A 17055-nucleotide genomic window follows, 5' to 3' on the forward strand; every position below is an offset into this window, starting at 1 on the left:
CTGCACAAACTCAATCTGGTGACTTCAATCCAGCAGTCCCCTGGCCCCCTAGCTCCCTGCCTAGAAGTGCTCTTCCCATTGCCTACCTCGCAGCCCACCCAGGCACCTTGGACAGCGCCCTCCTCTCCTCCTCCTCCTCCTCCTCCTCCTCCTCCTCCTCCTCCTCCTCCTCTTCTCCTCCTCCAGGCTCCATCTCCGGTTCTGTTGACTGTTCTAAATGGCCAGGAAGTAGGGCCCCGCCCCCTCCCAGGCCTGCTTCATTCACCCCTGCTGATCTTGACATCCACATTGGGGCCAAGAGGGAGGCCCTAAATTCCTGTTCATTCCAGTGCAGCAGGAGACTTGTCAAGCAGCCAGGCTGAACAGAATGCAAGATCAGGCAGGAAGTAGGTAAACTGCCTCCTGTGGGTTGCCCTGCCTCCTCCTCCACCCATGGCTGTGTCAGCCTCAGGTTCAGCTGGCTCCAGGTTCACCTGAGGCATGAAGTGCAAGGTGGAAGGATCTTCCTGGCATCCTGTCCTCCCCAGAATCAGGTCCCAGACTGGGGATGGAACTGGGATCCTCCCCAAATGGATAGCTTCTCAAGAGTGAGCTCACACCACATCACCTCCCTGCCAGTGTGGAATCCCAATAAAGTTGCTGTGTGGCTGCAGCCTGTTCCTGCCCCTCTCTTGGTCTTCCACGTTGCTTGCTCCAAGTCCTAGCCTGCCCATGAGTTATTCAATGAGCAAATCAAATCTACAGTTGCCTTAGCCACACAAAGCTCAAATTTTTATATTTCATATTTCATTAAAAATCATCCAGGGTGTGAGGTGTAGCTCAATGATAGAGTACTTGCCTAGCAAGCACCGGGCCCCGGGTTCCATTGCCGAAGAAGGAAAAATGAAATCTGCAGCAATGATTCCTGTCACTACTTAAACATCAAATCTTAATTTATCTTTAATTTGGCTTTTATTTATTTTTTTTAATATCAGGGATTGAACCCAGGAGTGCATGACCACTGAGCCACACCCCCAGACCTTTTTTTTTCTATTTTATTTAGAGACAGGGTCTCACTGAGATGTTTAGGGCCTCACTAAGTTGCTGAGGGTGTCTTTGAACTTGCGATCCTCCTGCCTCAGCCTCCTGAGCCACTGGGGTTACAGGCGTGCGCCAGCTGTTCAGACTCTGGGTTGACCCGGGCTTGGAGTGGGTCACCAGGAACCCCCTGGGATTCCTTTGTCACAGATTAAGCCTTGACAAGCCTGTAGGCGTTTCCGGTTTCCCTATTGTACTCTCTGTGCTCCAAGGTGTTCAGCAAGTTTCTTTGGCCACAGAAGCCGGGCATTTTTGTCCTTTCCTGTAATCTCCTCTGGGAAGAGGACGTTAAGGTCTAACGAGCTCTAACTGTCCTCCTTATCCTCCGGAGATTCCTGTAGCCCACGGAGCAGAGCAATGTACCCCATCATAGGTTTTTTCATGGGTCATCACATTTGGAAGTTGATACTGGCAGGAAAGGTCAGCAATGCCTGTAAGTCTGAATTCTCCCAGGTCTTTGGCACCGGGCAAAGCAGAGGCCTAGCATGTGCCAATGGAGCCAGCATCGGGATTGGGCAGATCATGTGGTGAGAGTCCACGTGCTGGGTCCACAGAAGCTCCTAGGAGGGCCACTGTGGCGAGCCTTATGGGGAGACGTCCCCACACCAAAGAGACAGCTCCTCGGGGCCGACAACCACAGGCCCTGTTGCCTTTTGCTTGGTTCCTGTGTTCGTGAGGTGGTCGGAAGGAGCTTCATCCTCAAAAGTTATGCCAGGTTCACCACCAGCCTGCGTACCCGGATAAGTCTGACCCCCTGACCAGCCTCTGCATCCATCCTGGGCTGATCATCAACTGGGCAATAAAACTGGCCTCCAGAGGAAGCATGGACTATAGGACCACACTGAAGAGAGCTCAAAACAGCAGCCTCCCTTGGCCTCCGCCAGGCCTCTGTCTCCCCAAGGCTTGCATTAAATGTAAATTGTGGAGTCCAGTAGGGCTTGCAGGGGACCAATTTTGGATATGGGACCTAAGGAAAAAGTGTTGCTTTTAGGAGCTGGGGTTGTGGCTCAGTGGTAGAGTGCTTGCCTCACATGTGTTAAGCACTGGGTTCAATTCTCAGCACCACAAATAAATAAATGAATAAAATAAAGATCCATCAACACTAAAAAAATATTTTTTTTAAAAAGTGTTGCTTTTAGGGGCCGGGATTGTGGCTCAGCGGTAGAGCGCTCGCCTAGCATGGGCGGGACCCGGGTTCAATCTTCAGCACCACATAAAAATAAAGGCATTGTGTTGTATCTATCTACACCTAAAAAAATAAATATTATAAAAAAAGTGTTGCTTTTAAATCCAAGGTGCTTGTGAGACCTAAATGGCTGGTTTATTTCCTTCTTGCAATCTAGTGGTCTCATATATACAAGTCTCCTTTACCTTGTGAATCTTTACCTAAGGATTCTCTCATTCTTTCAATATCTGAACTCATTCTAGTCTGAGTTGAAAAGTAAACCTGGATCTGATGAAGATGTTCTGCATGTTCCTTTACTAATTATAGCTGTGTCGTTTCTTTTTAGAACTCCTCTTTTTAAAAATTCTGTATTTTTGAGATCATGGTTTTATGGTGAATTCACATTTTGATTCTGCATGCCTAGAGTAATACATTTTTCTGATCAACCTTATTTTATCTGACTATAGAGGTTTTTACATTCTATGTTTGTTCAGGGGCCAATTTTCAAAGGTTAGCTCCCAAATACATTGGGAAAATTTCCTCTTAAAAGATTCTATGTAGCTGGTGGCTAGAGTTGTGGCTCAGTGGTAGAGCACTTGCCTGGCATGATGAGGCCCTGGGTTCAATACTCAGCAGCACATAAAAAAATAAATAAAACAAAAGAACCATTGACAACTAAAAAAATTTATATTTAAAAAAAGATTCTAAGTAAGACATAGAAATGGTGATGCTGGAAATACATCTAATAGAAGCTTTAATAAACCTCTGTACCATTGAAGCAGAGATCTAATTATAAAAAGCTACAAGATCTTCGTTTCTTATTTTGTGTGTGTGTGTATGTGTGCACACTTATGCATTGTGTGGTTGTGTCCACATGTGCTTGTGTCCATATATCACGTACGTGGTATTGAAATTGGCATATGGATAAATGAGCATTCAAATTAAAATTTAAATGAGAAATGGACCAACTATCTTTTAGTTCACATGTCTTTAAAAAAAAAGAGTTTCAGTTTAAAAACAGATGAAAATAAAGATGTCTTTAAAATTATTAACTCACAAGTTTTTCTAGGTCATCAGACAGGTAATAGAGTGTTAGTTTCTATAAAGTGTATAGAATATAATATCCATTGCTTCTAGGATATTTCTTCAGTGAGGAAGAGATGGCTAGTGCTGGTAACTACACCTGTCTGATATCTTTTTTTTTTTTTTTAGTTGTAGTTGGACACAATACCTTTATTTATTTATTTTTTAGTTGCAGTTGGATGCAATACCTTTATTTTGTTTATTTTTATGTGGTGCTGAGGATCAAACCCAGGGCCTTACACAAGCTAGGCGAACCCTCAACCACTGAACCACAACCCCAGCCCCATATCTTGGTTTGTACAGTTAAATATAAGTAAGGGGCTGGGGTTGTGACTCACTGGTAGATCACTTGCCTCACATATGTGGAGCTCTGGGTTTGATCCTCTGCACCACATAAATACATAAAATATATTATACAACTAAAAATTTAAAAAAATAAATAAAATAGATTTCACATAAATGGAATTAATCATAAATGTGATTGTTAGAGACATCTGGTTAATTTACAGTGTTAAAGTGCTAACTGCTACATATAAAATCAAGTACTCTTGGTTCTGGGGTTGTGGCTCAGTGGTGGAGTGCTCGCCTAGCACGTTCGGGGCACTGACTGCTTTGTCTCTGTGTCTTCTCTAAAACAAGGTTACTAAGAGTTAAAGATTCTATCAGGTATAATTTATATACAAAAAGTATAAGAGGTCTCAGTTGGGTTTCAATTAAAGTACCATAAAAACTTTAAAGTAATTCCTCTTGTTAAAGTGGAGCAATTTGTCTAAATGCAATAATTTCATAAGGGGTGTTTCAGAGGGGGAATCAAGAAAAAGAATCAATAGCTAGGAAAGAGAGAAGAAGATTCTAGATGTGGAAATATATTTTACTATAGAAAGTAGAAGGAAAAGTGGGTGAGAAAGTCATTGTGTGGTAAAGTAAAAAGTTGTACAATGTCTAAGTAAGTTACAAAAGGTTTGTGGAGGACAAATTTCAAAAAGTTTGTGTGTAACTAAATTGGTCATATATAAGTAGCACGACCAGTAAAAGTTATTCAAGGTTTTCCCCTAAGGTAAAATATTAATGTATGATATAACTAAAGTTTAATCATCTATGGGTTGAAGTGACAAAGATTTCTTAAAACATTAATCTTCTTTTATCTATCAAGATAATCTCATGTGTGTTAAGTTTTATTATTTAGAGCAATTGGCCTCAAAGGAATTAGGGTTGGTACAACTCTGGTTAAACAACAACTGTTATTTTAGAGTACACTACATTACTGAGTCTAAATTTTTCTTTAAAAACTAAACTTGGTTAATATAAAACCATCAGTGTAATTGTGGTGCTATTACTAGGTTCTTGGTATAGTAAATGCATTCACATCCTCCAAATATACAAATCTTTGAAGTATAAGGTTTAAAAGAACACTTACCAAACTAAAGTTTAAAGTAAAGTTTTGGGATTGATAAATTTTTATAAATTACATTTCTTGGTTGATAGCTATTATGCAAACTCAATATGTTTTCACTCTGGTTAATTTCATTTTGTGTTTTCTTTGTAACCTTTAAATGTTATCTGTGAGTGCCTTACAGAAGTACAACTTTTCGATATAACAACCTGAGTTAATTTGAGATAATAAGCCATCATCTATAGACAGACAGGATGCAAGGCTAACTTCCAGTACTAATACAGACCCCAATTAAACAGAAAGGGGTAAATGACCACAAAGTTATAGACATTAAAGTTGAATCCCAGTACTCTTACTTTAAGACTGATGAAACTGGCTTGCTGGAAGTTTAAGACCAAAACCTGGAGACTAAAGTTAAGGAAGTAAAAGGGTCAAGAAAGAAAATGGACAATATTTAGCTCTTTCCCTCTGAGTCAGCTTGAACCTAGGGAACAAAGGGACTTCTCTAACGGCTTTGCAACTCTGGAGTTACAAAGCAAAAGTGAGGCTCAAGCAGAGAGCACCCTTGAGAGACAGTGGGCCGTCTCACATGACCTCCTTATCAGAGGGATCACTGAGACCCTGGAGGACAAAAAGCCAACCAGTGCACATACTGCAAAGAGGAGAGTCATTGGAAAAGGGAGACATCCAGGATGCTTCCAAGGGAAGCCACTTCATCAAGGAGACCCTGACAGATCCTAGAAGATGGCACTAAAAGAGCTAAGAAGCTGCTCTCAAGTTCCCCAAGTGACCCCCATGAGGGAATTCAGCTGACTTTTAACAATAGATAGGCCCAAGGTCAATTTGACCAGTGTGGTCTTCAACACCTAGCAAAACAGTTATAACTAAAGCACAGCCATTCCTGGGCATTTAAAAGAAAGGAGGGCTCGGATTGTGACTTAGTGGCAGAATGCTTGCCTCGCAAGTATGAGGCCCTGGGTTCAATCCTCAGTACCACATGAAAATAAATAAATAAAATAATGGTATTATGTGTCCATCTACAACTAAAAAAAAAAAAAAAAGAAAGAAAGAAGAATAGTTCTTTTAATGTAACTTAAGATGTACACTTGTGTTAGCCCCAAGAGTAAATAAGACTAAAGTATACAAAAGAGGGATTCTTAAACAGGAGTGCCTGATAACTATCAAAAGAGACTATCAGGCATAAGTCTTTAATGAATTTAAGATCTATGAATTTTCCTAACCACCTACACAGGTAGGCTTGGTCTGCCTTTGCTAGTATTGTCACAGAAAAGCAGGGATCTGAAACTCCAAACCTCAGTTCTTGTGTTCCTACAAAAGAAAACTTAAAGTCAGATACCAGAAGCCCTGGGAGAGAACTTTAGTATAAGTGAAAGGGAGAGCACCCTGAGAGACAGTGGGCTGTCTCCGAGCAGAGGATAACAAAGGAGACAGTGCTGTCCCCAGACTTGTTACTGTTTTATGGTTGACTTGAAAACTGGAGTCACCAGCCAAGTGTTCAACTCCTCCTTCACATCGGGTGGTGGAGTTTTTGACCACCTCTCCAGGACTGTCATGGTAGTCATCCTACAAGTCAATCCCATGTTAATGTGGGCACTGGGGTCAACAGCTGGCCAGAAGCTCTCTTCGTGCACCTGTGCTGCTAAAGGAATCGTCCTTCCTGCACCATTGGAGACACTCATAATCATAATTCCTAACTTCACACTGACCTCAAGGGACCCGGCCAAGAGTTGGTCCCATTAATCATTTTCTCTTGATGTGTTTTACAAATAGCTCCCTTACTTTTTTGTTTTCTACAGATTAACTGCTATCATTTGACTTCTTAAGATAGTTTAAAGAAGGGCCTTAAAGGAATTTAAAGAACAATTTATGACCTTGTCATAAAGAAGGACCCTAAAGTAATCTAGAGAACACTTTATGACCTTACCAGGCATTTCCCTGCTCATTGATGGCTCCTGCCTAACAGCATGATTATCTAGCCCTAACTAACAAAAATAAAGGGATCTCTACTAAACACAGGTTATGCAATAAAAAGTTATTTTACAAAAATCAGGCAGCAGCACTATACATCTAAACGACATCTTATCTGTGACATTATAAAAGCGAATTGTTGTGTTTACATTCCTGATAACTGTGACAATAAGGAGTTACAGTCTGCAATAGAGGTCGTGTCCTCACTGGCCTTGTTATGGGGACAAGTTTTTAACTCTTGCACCTCCTGGTGGGAGATTACTGGTTTCTCTCCTCATCATGAAATATCATCATGATACTCATTGACAAGTTCCATATGCTACAATATTTATTTTGTATAATTGTCATTCCAATACTTATATGTTTTTGTGTTTCTCTCATAGAAACACCCACCTCTCAGATAATTTTACAACTTCTTTTTTTGGGCGGGGGGGGGGGTTGGTACCAGGGATTGANTGGCTCTTACTTCTGAAACCTTCCTATTTTATTATATTTTTTTAGTATCTGGGATTGAACTCAGACCACTCATTGAACTTGACCACTGAGCCACATCTCCAGCCCTATTTTGTATTTTATTTACAGACAGGGTCTCCCTGAGTTGCTTAGCATCTCACTAAGTTGCTGAGGCTGGTTTTGAACTGGAGATCCTCCTGCCTCAGCCTCCAAAGCCTCTGGGATTACAGGTGTGTGCCACCATGCCCGGCTGGACAACTTTTCTTTTTGAACCAGACTTTTGCCACAGACCCTTCAACTGACCCAAAACATTCCTAAGAGGGAAACCCAAACTGTTTGCCCTTTGTCACCCCCCTCTCATCTCGAAGCAGCCAGAGTGGTCATTGTCCTCTGTTTTCAGAGAGGGAGAATTGAGGCTGGGGTCAAAAAGACAGTCAGGGGGCTGGGGTTGTGGCTCATTAGCCTGGCAAGCATGAGGCACTGGGTTCAATCCTCAGCACCACATAAAAATGAACAAATAAAATAAAGGTAATGTGTCCATCTACAACTAAAAAAAAATTTTTAACAGAATGTGGCAGGTGTCACACACACACACACACACACACACACACACCAATCAGTGCAGGTAGTAATAAGTGGGTCCCATCGAGGAAGATGGGGGCTGCCTGGAAAAGAAAGGAAATCAAATGCTGATATCTCCAAAACCTTTCCCCTCCTCCCCGCCCTGTTGCCAAGGCAACCTGCCTCCAGGATCTCCCTCCCTACAGGGAGCTGTTAATGAATGAAAACCCCCACTTCCTCGGACACAGGGCTCTCGGGCTCCTTCCCTGCGGAGAGGCCTGTCTCTGTTGTATCCCTTAATAAAACTGGCTTTCTCCTCTTGCCTCAGCGTTTCTCAGGTGTTCAACCTTCAATATGTGGGGAAACAGAACTCGTCCCCGATTCCCATCACCACAATCACCAGTGCCCATTGGTCTCCAAAACCCAGCCTTTCAACCTCCTAATCAAGCCTCAGGCTCTTTGCCCAGTGCCCAGGCTTCTTCCGCCCTCCCTGCTGTCCCCTTCTGCCCCAACCTCAACTCCTGTTCACACCCACTCCATGGATCCCCACTGACCTCAGCACAAGTTCATGGTGACATGAAACCCAAATCTGTTCCCTTCGGTTCTCCTCCCCATCCCCAATGAGGTGGCTCCTTGGACTCAGAGTCAGGCAGATCTGGGTTCGAGTCCCAGATTTATGAACTAAACCTGGGGAGCTCAGCCATGTGGAACCTCAGTTTCCCAGGGGGATAAAAATAAGTGAAAAGGGGCTGGGTGTGGTGGCATGTGCCTGCAGTCCCAGCTACTCAGGAGGCTGGGGCAGGAGGATGCCTTCAGCCCAGGAGTCTAAGGCCAGCCTGGGCAACGCAGTGAGACCCCATTTAGAAAAGAAAAGAGTGTGGGTGCGTCTGCTGGAAGGGTACAGTCCTGAGCCTTAAGCCTCTGCCTTTGGCCAGAGGCGTGGCCAGGTCAACTACACTCTCCAAGGAACCCCCAGCCCCAGGCGCTGGTGGGGCCTGTGTTTGATGTAGGGAAAGAGGCCCCAGATTGTGGGCTATGTACTGGGACAAAGTGAACACACACCTGAGGTAACAGATTGCAGCCTATTGAGGAGAAGGGTCAACTCCAGGATACCAACAGCCTGTGTCCCTGAGGGCTGGCCACCCATTAATGCCTGGTTCCTGCCCCAGCACACCCCAGCCCGCCCCCTCTCACCGAGCCTCAGGCTGTTTGCTGAATTCAGTCCTTGCTCAAATATTTGTTTTGGGGACAAGAGGCCTAGAGTGCCTTCTGCCCTGCAGTCAGGTCACAGCCCAAGGAGGGCGGGGCACAGCAAGAGCTGCAGTCACCCTTGTCTCTGACCAGGGACTTCGGGGACTGCGGGCCCAGATTCCTGGAGTCGCCAATGATCATGCCTCAGAACATGTGGCCACAGTTAGGCGCAGTGGGCACCTGTCACCCAGCAGCTGGGAGGCAGAGGCAGCAGGAGCGTGAGTTCCAAGCCAGCCTCAGCAACTTAGCGAGGCTGTAAGCTACGCAGTGAGACCCTGACTCTAAATAAATAAAATGCAAACCAGGGCTGGGAGGGGGCTCGGTGGTTAAGCACCCCTGGGTTCAATCCCTAGTTAAAAAAAAATGTGGCTGCCGGATTTCTGTTCTTGCGACTAAAAGGCTCAGGGGTCACTCCAGTTAAACTGGGCTAACTGGGCTGCACGAAATAACCACACAAGAGACACAAATACTTTTTTCTTTGGGGTCGCTGAGACGGCTCCTCTGACCTTAAGGGTCCGCAGGAAGAGAGAGAGAGAGAGCACGCGCTGACCCCTTTTATCGAGGAGAAGCTATTCAAATGAGCAAGGGGTCAGGTTTCAGGGGGCTGAGTCTATCTTCATGATGTCCACTGTCAGCAGGTTGACTGACACCTGGGTAGGCCACACCCAAGGGCACAGTAAGAGGAGGGGACACACACAAGGCACTTCCATGGAAGATTCTATCCTAAACAGGGCAAGGGGTTATATTACAAAGGAACAGGTGAGCATAGCTCCACCCATGGGGCTGTAGCAAGCACACCCGTGCACAAGACACCGACCCTTGCACCCAAGAAGGGTGCCACATTTCTGCAACTGAGCACCTCAGCACCCAGATGGGGAGTGTGACCCAGTCACGTGCAAGGTTGATCTCCCACAAGCAGCCAAGACTTCAGAATCTGCAGCCCCCCATAGAAAGGAATGAAGCACAGACACAGGTCACCATGGGTGACCCTGGGACACGGGATGCGGAATGGGTAGAAAGGCCACCGTGTGTGACTCTGTTGGTATGAACCCACCAGAGGAAAAGTGGGTCCGCGGCTGCCAGGGCTGGGGGAGGGAAGGGGAGTGACCCCCTGATGGGGATGGATTTGCTTTTGGGCTGACAAAAAACAATTTTGAACTAGATAAAGATGATGTTTATATCATGTGGATTGTACACTTTGATTAATTTCGTGTTATGTAAATTTTACCCCAATAAAAAATAACAAATTGATAATTAAATTTCCAAAAAAAAAAAAAAATCATAGCCCCTATGGGAAATGATATAGAGCTTTCTCAAAGACTGAAGATAGAATTTCCATGAGCCGAGTGGGGCCGCACCTGCCTATAATCCCAGCGGCTCAGGAGGCTGAGGCAGGAGGATCACAAGTTCAAAATCAGCCTCAGGAATTTAGCGAGGCCCTGAGCAACTCAGAGAGACCTTGTCTCTAAAATATAAACAAGGGCTGGGGATGTGGCTCAGTGGTTAAGCACCCCTGGGTTCAATCCTCAGTATATTTGTAACAATTGAAAAGTGAAAGCAATGCAAGTGTCCTTCAGTGGATGATGGCTAAACACCACAGTTCATCCGTACCATGGAATGGTATTTAGACTTAAATTCTGATCTGGTGGAGCGGCAGTTTGCCCCTGGAATCCCAGCAACTGAGGAGGCTGAGGCAGGAGGATCGTAAATTTGAGGCTGGCCTCAGTAACTTAGCAAGAAATGAAAAGGGCTGGGGTTGTAGCGCGGTGGGAGAGCGTTCTGGTTCAATCCCCAGTACCAGAAAAAAAGGAGGGGGCTGGGGAGATTCTAACCATCCTGAAACGTGACTGCACCTTGAAGATGTCATGCTCAGTGACATGAGCCAGTCCTTTGGTGACGGCCCACTTGTAGGAAGTTCACTGAACCAGAAAGTAGGATGGCGGGTGCCAGGAGCTGGGGAGGGCGAGTGCTTCACGGGGTAGGGTTTCCACTTCGCAAGGTGAAGAGTCCTGGAGCTGGATGGCGGTGACCGTTACCCAACGACCTGAGCGCCCTTAAGGCCACTCGACTGTGCACTTAAAATAACAAGTTCCACTATGTGCATTTGAACCACAGTTTAAAAAAAAAAAAAAATGTCCAGCCTTCCGACCTCAGCCCTAGAATTGGAGGATTTCGGAGGCAGATCCCACGCCCCGCGGGCGGCAGGCATCGCTGGGTCCTCGAGCGCCCTCTTGAGGGGCCCAGCACAGGCGCCGGGGCCATGGTTTGTCGTGTTGGGTTGGTGGCTTCTGGCAGCGAAGGCAAAGCCGCGCCCTGGGGCCTCCTGATGCCAAAATGTGGTAGAAGGAATTGTTTGCGGATGTGGATTCCTGCAGATGATTCTTGGGTTCGTGGCAGTGGGGTTCTGCTCTGGATTGGGCACGACCCAGGAAGAAATGGGGGAAATTCTCGTCCGGGTGTCTTGAATTCCTTCCTTCCCGCCCTCCTTCTCCTTCCCTCCCTCCTTCCTGGCTAGGGAAGCACGGTGCCCTGAGCCACACATCGGGTCTGCCAAGGCATCTAGAGATGATTTAAAGGATGCGCATAGGTTTTATGCACGTGTGACTTCATTCTATACAAGGGACTTGAGCACCCACAGATTTTAGTCTGGGAACCGACCACTGTGCACACCAAGGAGCTCCTGTGTAGCTGCCGCATAACAAATGACGCCCATTTAGCAGCTTAAATCACCACACACTTATGACCTCACAGTTTCTATGGGGTTGGACTCTGAGAGGGGCTTGGCTGGGCACCTCTGGCTTAAAGGTACTCGTGAGGTGGCCTTCAAGGCATTGGCCAGGGCTGAGGTAGCATCGCGGCTCCACTGGGCTGAAGGATCCATTTCCATGATTGCTCAGGTGGACCTTGCCATGGGGCCGCCTCCTGGTGCGGAGCTGACTTCCACCAATATTAGCCTCCCAAGACAGGGGGTACCCAGGATAGAAGCCACAGTCTTTTATTTTTTTCTTAAGAATTTGCATGTTACTCAGCTTTCCCTTACTGTAACAAAATCCTGAGATGATCCACTTAAAAAGAAGAAAGGTTTATTTCGGCTCACAGTCTTGGACATTTCAATCCATCGTTGGCTGGCTCTGCTGCCTTTGGGCCTGTGGCGAGCCAGCACCTCATGGTGGGAGAACATGGCAGAGCAGCTGCTCCCCTCAGGGCAGCCAGGAAGCAAAGGAGAAAAAGGAAGAGACCCGAGGCCCAGTCTCCCTTCCAAGGCACACCCCAATGACCTAACTTCCTCCCGCAAAGCCCCACCTCTTAAAGGTGCCGGGATTGGAGGGTACCTTTGGGCCACACAGTCCAGCCATAGCCATGTGGGTGTAGCCTTCTTACATGATGTTAAAAGAAACACTTTGAGCAAATTAAACTTAACATCATGCGTTTGAGCAAATGATTGTTTTTCAGCAGCGGTGGGGATGGAACCCTAGGCAAGTGCCCTACACTGAGCTATCCTTCCCTCCCAGGAGCTCCGCACCGCAACACTCTCCACCAGGAGGGCGGTTTGGCTTTCGCGGGGCTAACCTAAGCCACCAAGCAACGCAAGCCTCTGATTGGCGTGTGCCTCGAGTGGGCGTGGCGAGAACAGCTGGCAGCCTGCGATTGGCTGAAACTCAAGCGTTTGTGATTGGTTGAAACCCAACTGAAATTTGGTTTTTTGCTACACTCTTGGCTTAAAAGTTTCAGTTCGTTTACTAAGTTAGGTAGTGGCTTCTTAGGGACTCAACAAGAGACTCTCTCAAGGGAATGGCTTCCTGATTATTTAACAGTAATGGGAAATCCAAAACCAAAACGAGCAAAAAAGAAAGAAATCCGAGGTAGCTTTCTTTTCTGCACCTGCTCCTAGCGCCAGATTTCCTTTTTGACTCCGCCACCTCTAGAGAATTCCCTGTAGCCTCGCTTGTTGCCCTCTGATTGCAAAATGGCTGCTGCGGCACCAGATATCATATCCTATTCAAGAAAGAAAGAAGGAGGTAAGGAGGGAACCCAGCTGCATCTCCCTTTCATCAGGAGAAAAGAGGCTTTCCTGAAAATCTCTGCTGTCTCCTCTTTCTTCAGCCTCATTGGTCAGAACTGGGTCAATAGCCAACCCTATGGGCCAGGTATCTGGGAAGCTGGTAAATAGGAACACATTCGTGTGGGTGTGCATGTGTGTGTGTGTGTGTGCGCGCGTGTGTGGTGTCACTAGTCACTAGGGATTGAATCCAAGGGCTCTTTACCACTGAGCAGCATCCCCTTTTTATTTTGAGACAGGGTCTCGCCAAATTGCCCAGGCTGGCCCTGAACTGGCCTCCTCCTGCCTCAGCCTCCCCAGTTGATGACAGGTGTGCACCCTTGTGCTCAGCATTAGTTTGTCAATCTTAGCAATCAGTTAATAAATCCAGCCCCAAGATGGAGGCAGAGCTCAGAGGTGGAGCACTTGCCCCGAGTTTGGTTCCCAGAACAAAGAAGAAAAAAGCTAAGGTTGCCCAGCCCGGGCCCCCAAATAAAAAATGCCCCACAGGCCGCTGGGGGAGGGTCTGTGCTGGAGATGCACGTGGCTTTTCTTTTGGCCCCAGGCTCAGACTCTACAGCAAGGACGTTTATGACCCAGGCTGGCTCCTGCTGGCTGTGAGGAAAAGCCCTGGCGGATCAGGGGGGACTGGTCGGCTGCATTTCCAGAGCTGAACTCGGGTCCTCCTAAGAAGCAGTGACAGCTGGCGCGGTGGCACACGCCTGGAGTCCCAGAGGCTTGGGAGGCTGAGGCAGGAGGATCCTGAATTCAAATCCAGCCTCAGCAATTTAGCGTGACCCTCTCTCAAAATAAAAAATAGAAAGGGCTGGGATGTGGCTCAGGGGTAGGTCACCCTGGGTTCAGTCCCCAAGACCAAACAAACAAACAAAAAAGAACCCTAACGCTCATCTCCACTCCTGATGGGCAGGGCTTGCTGACTGGCTGTGGTGATCTCGGCAGAAGCATTTTGTGTACATAAGGTTAAGCCCCGATTTTGACAAGATGAAGTTCGCAGGCTGAAGTGCGTGGGGCTGTGCCTTCAGGGGGAGCCCAGAGTAGGAAACCCCTGGAAGTTCCCGCGACTGCGCCAACATGCCCCTACAGACCAGGCAGCTAGAGCAACAGAAATGGAGTGTCTCCTGGTTCTGGAGACCAGAGAGGTCAAGATCAAAGTGTCGGCAGGGCTGGCTCCTCCTAGAGCTTGGAGGGAGGGTCTATTCCGGGCCTCCGTCGCGGGCTGGGTGGCTGCGGGCATCCTTGGTTTGCAGGTACGAACCCCAATGCCTGCCTTCCGCATTGTACAGCTCTAGGTCCAACCTCCCCCCTTTTTAGTTTGCAGTACTGGGGGGTTTGAACCAGGGCTTCACACAGGCTAGGCAAGGGCTCTACCACCAAGCTGCATCCCCAGCCCTTTTTATTTTTTATTTTGGCACAGGGTCTCACTAAACTGTTCAATCTGGCCCCAAGCTTGTAATCCTCCTGCCTCAGCCTCCTGAGTAGCGGGGATATGGGCATGTGTCACCATGCCCAGCCCAAACCCCTCCTATTACAAGGACACTAGTCATTGGATTAGAACCCACTTTAATCAAATGTTACTTCAACTTCAGTTGATCACATCTGCAGAATCTAGTTCCAAATAAGGTCATGTTCAGGAGTCAGGATTTGAACCTCTCTCTTGGAGGGACACAATTCAACTTCGACTTTCTGAACCTAGGGCCAGGAGTCCAGAATAGCAGCCGTGGTTGTGGGGATGCATGAGTCTCTTACTGGGGCTTCAGTGGCAGGAGAAGACCATGGGAGGTCGGCATTACAGGCTGGAGACAGGAGGGGCCCAGAGGGGGCTCAGAGGTGGGACATCGCCCAGCTTGTGGGAGGCCCTGGGCTCCATCCCCAGCCTCACCACAAGGGGAAAAAAGATGTGTATCTTATCCTGACCACTGGAGGCGTGTTCTGCTGAGGATTCTAGAATAAAGATGATCCTTGCTTTATAATGACTTAACTTGCAATTTTTCCACTGTACAATGGTGACAAAGCAATAGTGGGCCAGGCCCAGTGGCGCACGCCTGTAATCCCAGCAACCGGGGAGGCTGAGGCAGGAGGATCATGAGTTCAAAACCAGCCTCAGCAACTCAGTGAGACCCTGTCTCTAAATAAAATATAAAATGGAGCTGGGGATGTGGCTCAGTGGTCAAGGGGCCCTGAGTCCAATCCCTGGTACCTGCCACTCCCCAAAAGAAGCAATAGCGTTCGTGCATTATGGACTCCTGGGCTCAAAGGATCCTCCTGCCTCAGCCTCCTGAGCAGCTGCCCCTACAGGGGCACACCACTGCCACTGTGTCTGGCATACTAGAAAGTTTTAAATAGCATCTGTGACTCGAGTTGTATTTCTACTATATAGCAAAGCTCTGGAAGTTCTGCACAGATTCTAGATCATTCCCTAGCCCAGAGAGGCAGCAGTGAGATGCCCCTTCTTCGGGAGGGAGGGCGGCTGGGTTTAGAACACTGTGGTGATGGTGTGCGACACTCAGGGGCACTCAACCACTGAGCCACATTCCCAGCCTATTTTCCCTATTTTGTGTATTATTTAGAGTCAGGGTCTCACTGAGTTGCTTCGGGCCTTGTTGTTGCTGAGGCTGGCTTTGAACTCGAGATCCTCCTGCCTCGGCCTCCTGAACTGCTGGGATTACAGGCATGGGCCACTGCACCCAGCCATCTTTGTACTTTAATTAAGCATGACTGTGCCTCTCTTAGCTGAAAAGTATACAGCTGTGTATGGAAAGATATTCATATTAGCATGTTTTCACTTCTAGGTAACCAGCTTAAGCAGATGGACTGTGATTTGCCAGGCTTCTTTTAAAATCCTCCATTTGACAAATGAAAAACTTCTAGTAACAATGTTGAATTAATGAAAACCTGGAGAACGGGGTGTGGCCCGGGGGGCCGAGTGCTTGCCTGGCCAGAGGCGCTGGGTTCCATCCCCAGCACTGCAAAAAACAAACACCATCTGGGAGCATGAAAAGTAAGAAAATCAGCATCTTGAAGACCAAAAGCAACATCCGCTAACCTGAGCGTGAGATAATAGTCATTTAACAGAAAAAAAAAAAAAGACCTGACGCCTCACTGTGTCCTTATAATTCATGTAGCGACCTGCAGTGGAGCCTCTTCCTAGGCCTCTGCCTGTGTGCACACAGCCACAGGGATGCGAGCACATGCAAAAGTCCGGCCCAGAAGGAACTCAGCAGTAGGGCGTGGTGGGTGTGCAGGAGCCCAGCACCCAAACCCAAGCTAAACTAAACGGAGCTGAGCAACCTACTCTGTCTGCCCAGCACAGTGGCCCACGCCTGTAATCCCACGGTTCAGGAGGCTGAGGCAGGAGGATCAGGAGTTCCACACCAGCCTCCTAATTTAGCAAGGCCCTAAGCACCTTCGTGAGACCCTGTCTGTAAATAAAAAATAAAAAGGGCTGGGGATGGGGCTCCATGGTTAAGTGCCTCTGGGTTCTACCAAAACAAAGAAAGAAATCCCTACTCCTGCAGATTTTCAACTGTGGAAATGCACAGGAGCAACATGGAGTGCCTGGAACGGTTCTTCCTACTCAAACTTTACTTCCTTCTACCATCATTCCCCCAATTCCTCCATCCCCCTGCCTCTGGTCATCAGCTGTTCCACCCCAGGACTGCAACAGCCCTAACACTGCAGCATATTGCTTTCTGATCTCAAAGAAAGAACCTGGAGGACTCCATGGGGAGGTTTTGGACATGTCACTACTTACTCCTGAGGGCGGGGGCTGGGACTGGGACACAGTGGAGGGCCACCTCGAGCTCACTTACAGCCAAGGATCCTGTTTCCAGGTCCTCTCCCAAAGACTGGAGGTAAGGACAGTGGCCATCTTCCCTCCCAGCTCCCATCCCCACGTTCTTTGGAGACCTCCTTATCCAGCAGCAGGCTCTCCAGGACCCGACTGGCTTTTAACCCAACAGCACCACTCCGCTCTCTTCTCCTGCGACTTGCACATGCGAAGGAGCCAGGCCCTGCTTGTCTGTC

General features: G+C 47.4%; 1 long non-coding RNA gene across 1 annotated transcript; it reads left to right on the plus strand.

Moving 5' to 3' along the window:
- Positions 1 to 12720: 12720 nt before the first annotated feature.
- On the plus strand, positions 12721 to 16164 carry LOC125613723. The gene is made up of 2 exons (XR_007344276.1): positions 12721 to 12991; positions 15822 to 16164. It is a non-coding gene; the product is annotated as an uncharacterized LOC125613723 (long non-coding RNA).
- Positions 16165 to 17055: the final 891 nt, after the last annotated feature.

The sequence above is a fragment of the Marmota marmota genome, unplaced genomic scaffold (assembly GCF_001458135.2).
Source record: "Marmota marmota marmota unplaced genomic scaffold, marMar, whole genome shotgun sequence".
Taxonomy (NCBI): domain Eukaryota; kingdom Metazoa; phylum Chordata; class Mammalia; order Rodentia; family Sciuridae; genus Marmota; species Marmota marmota.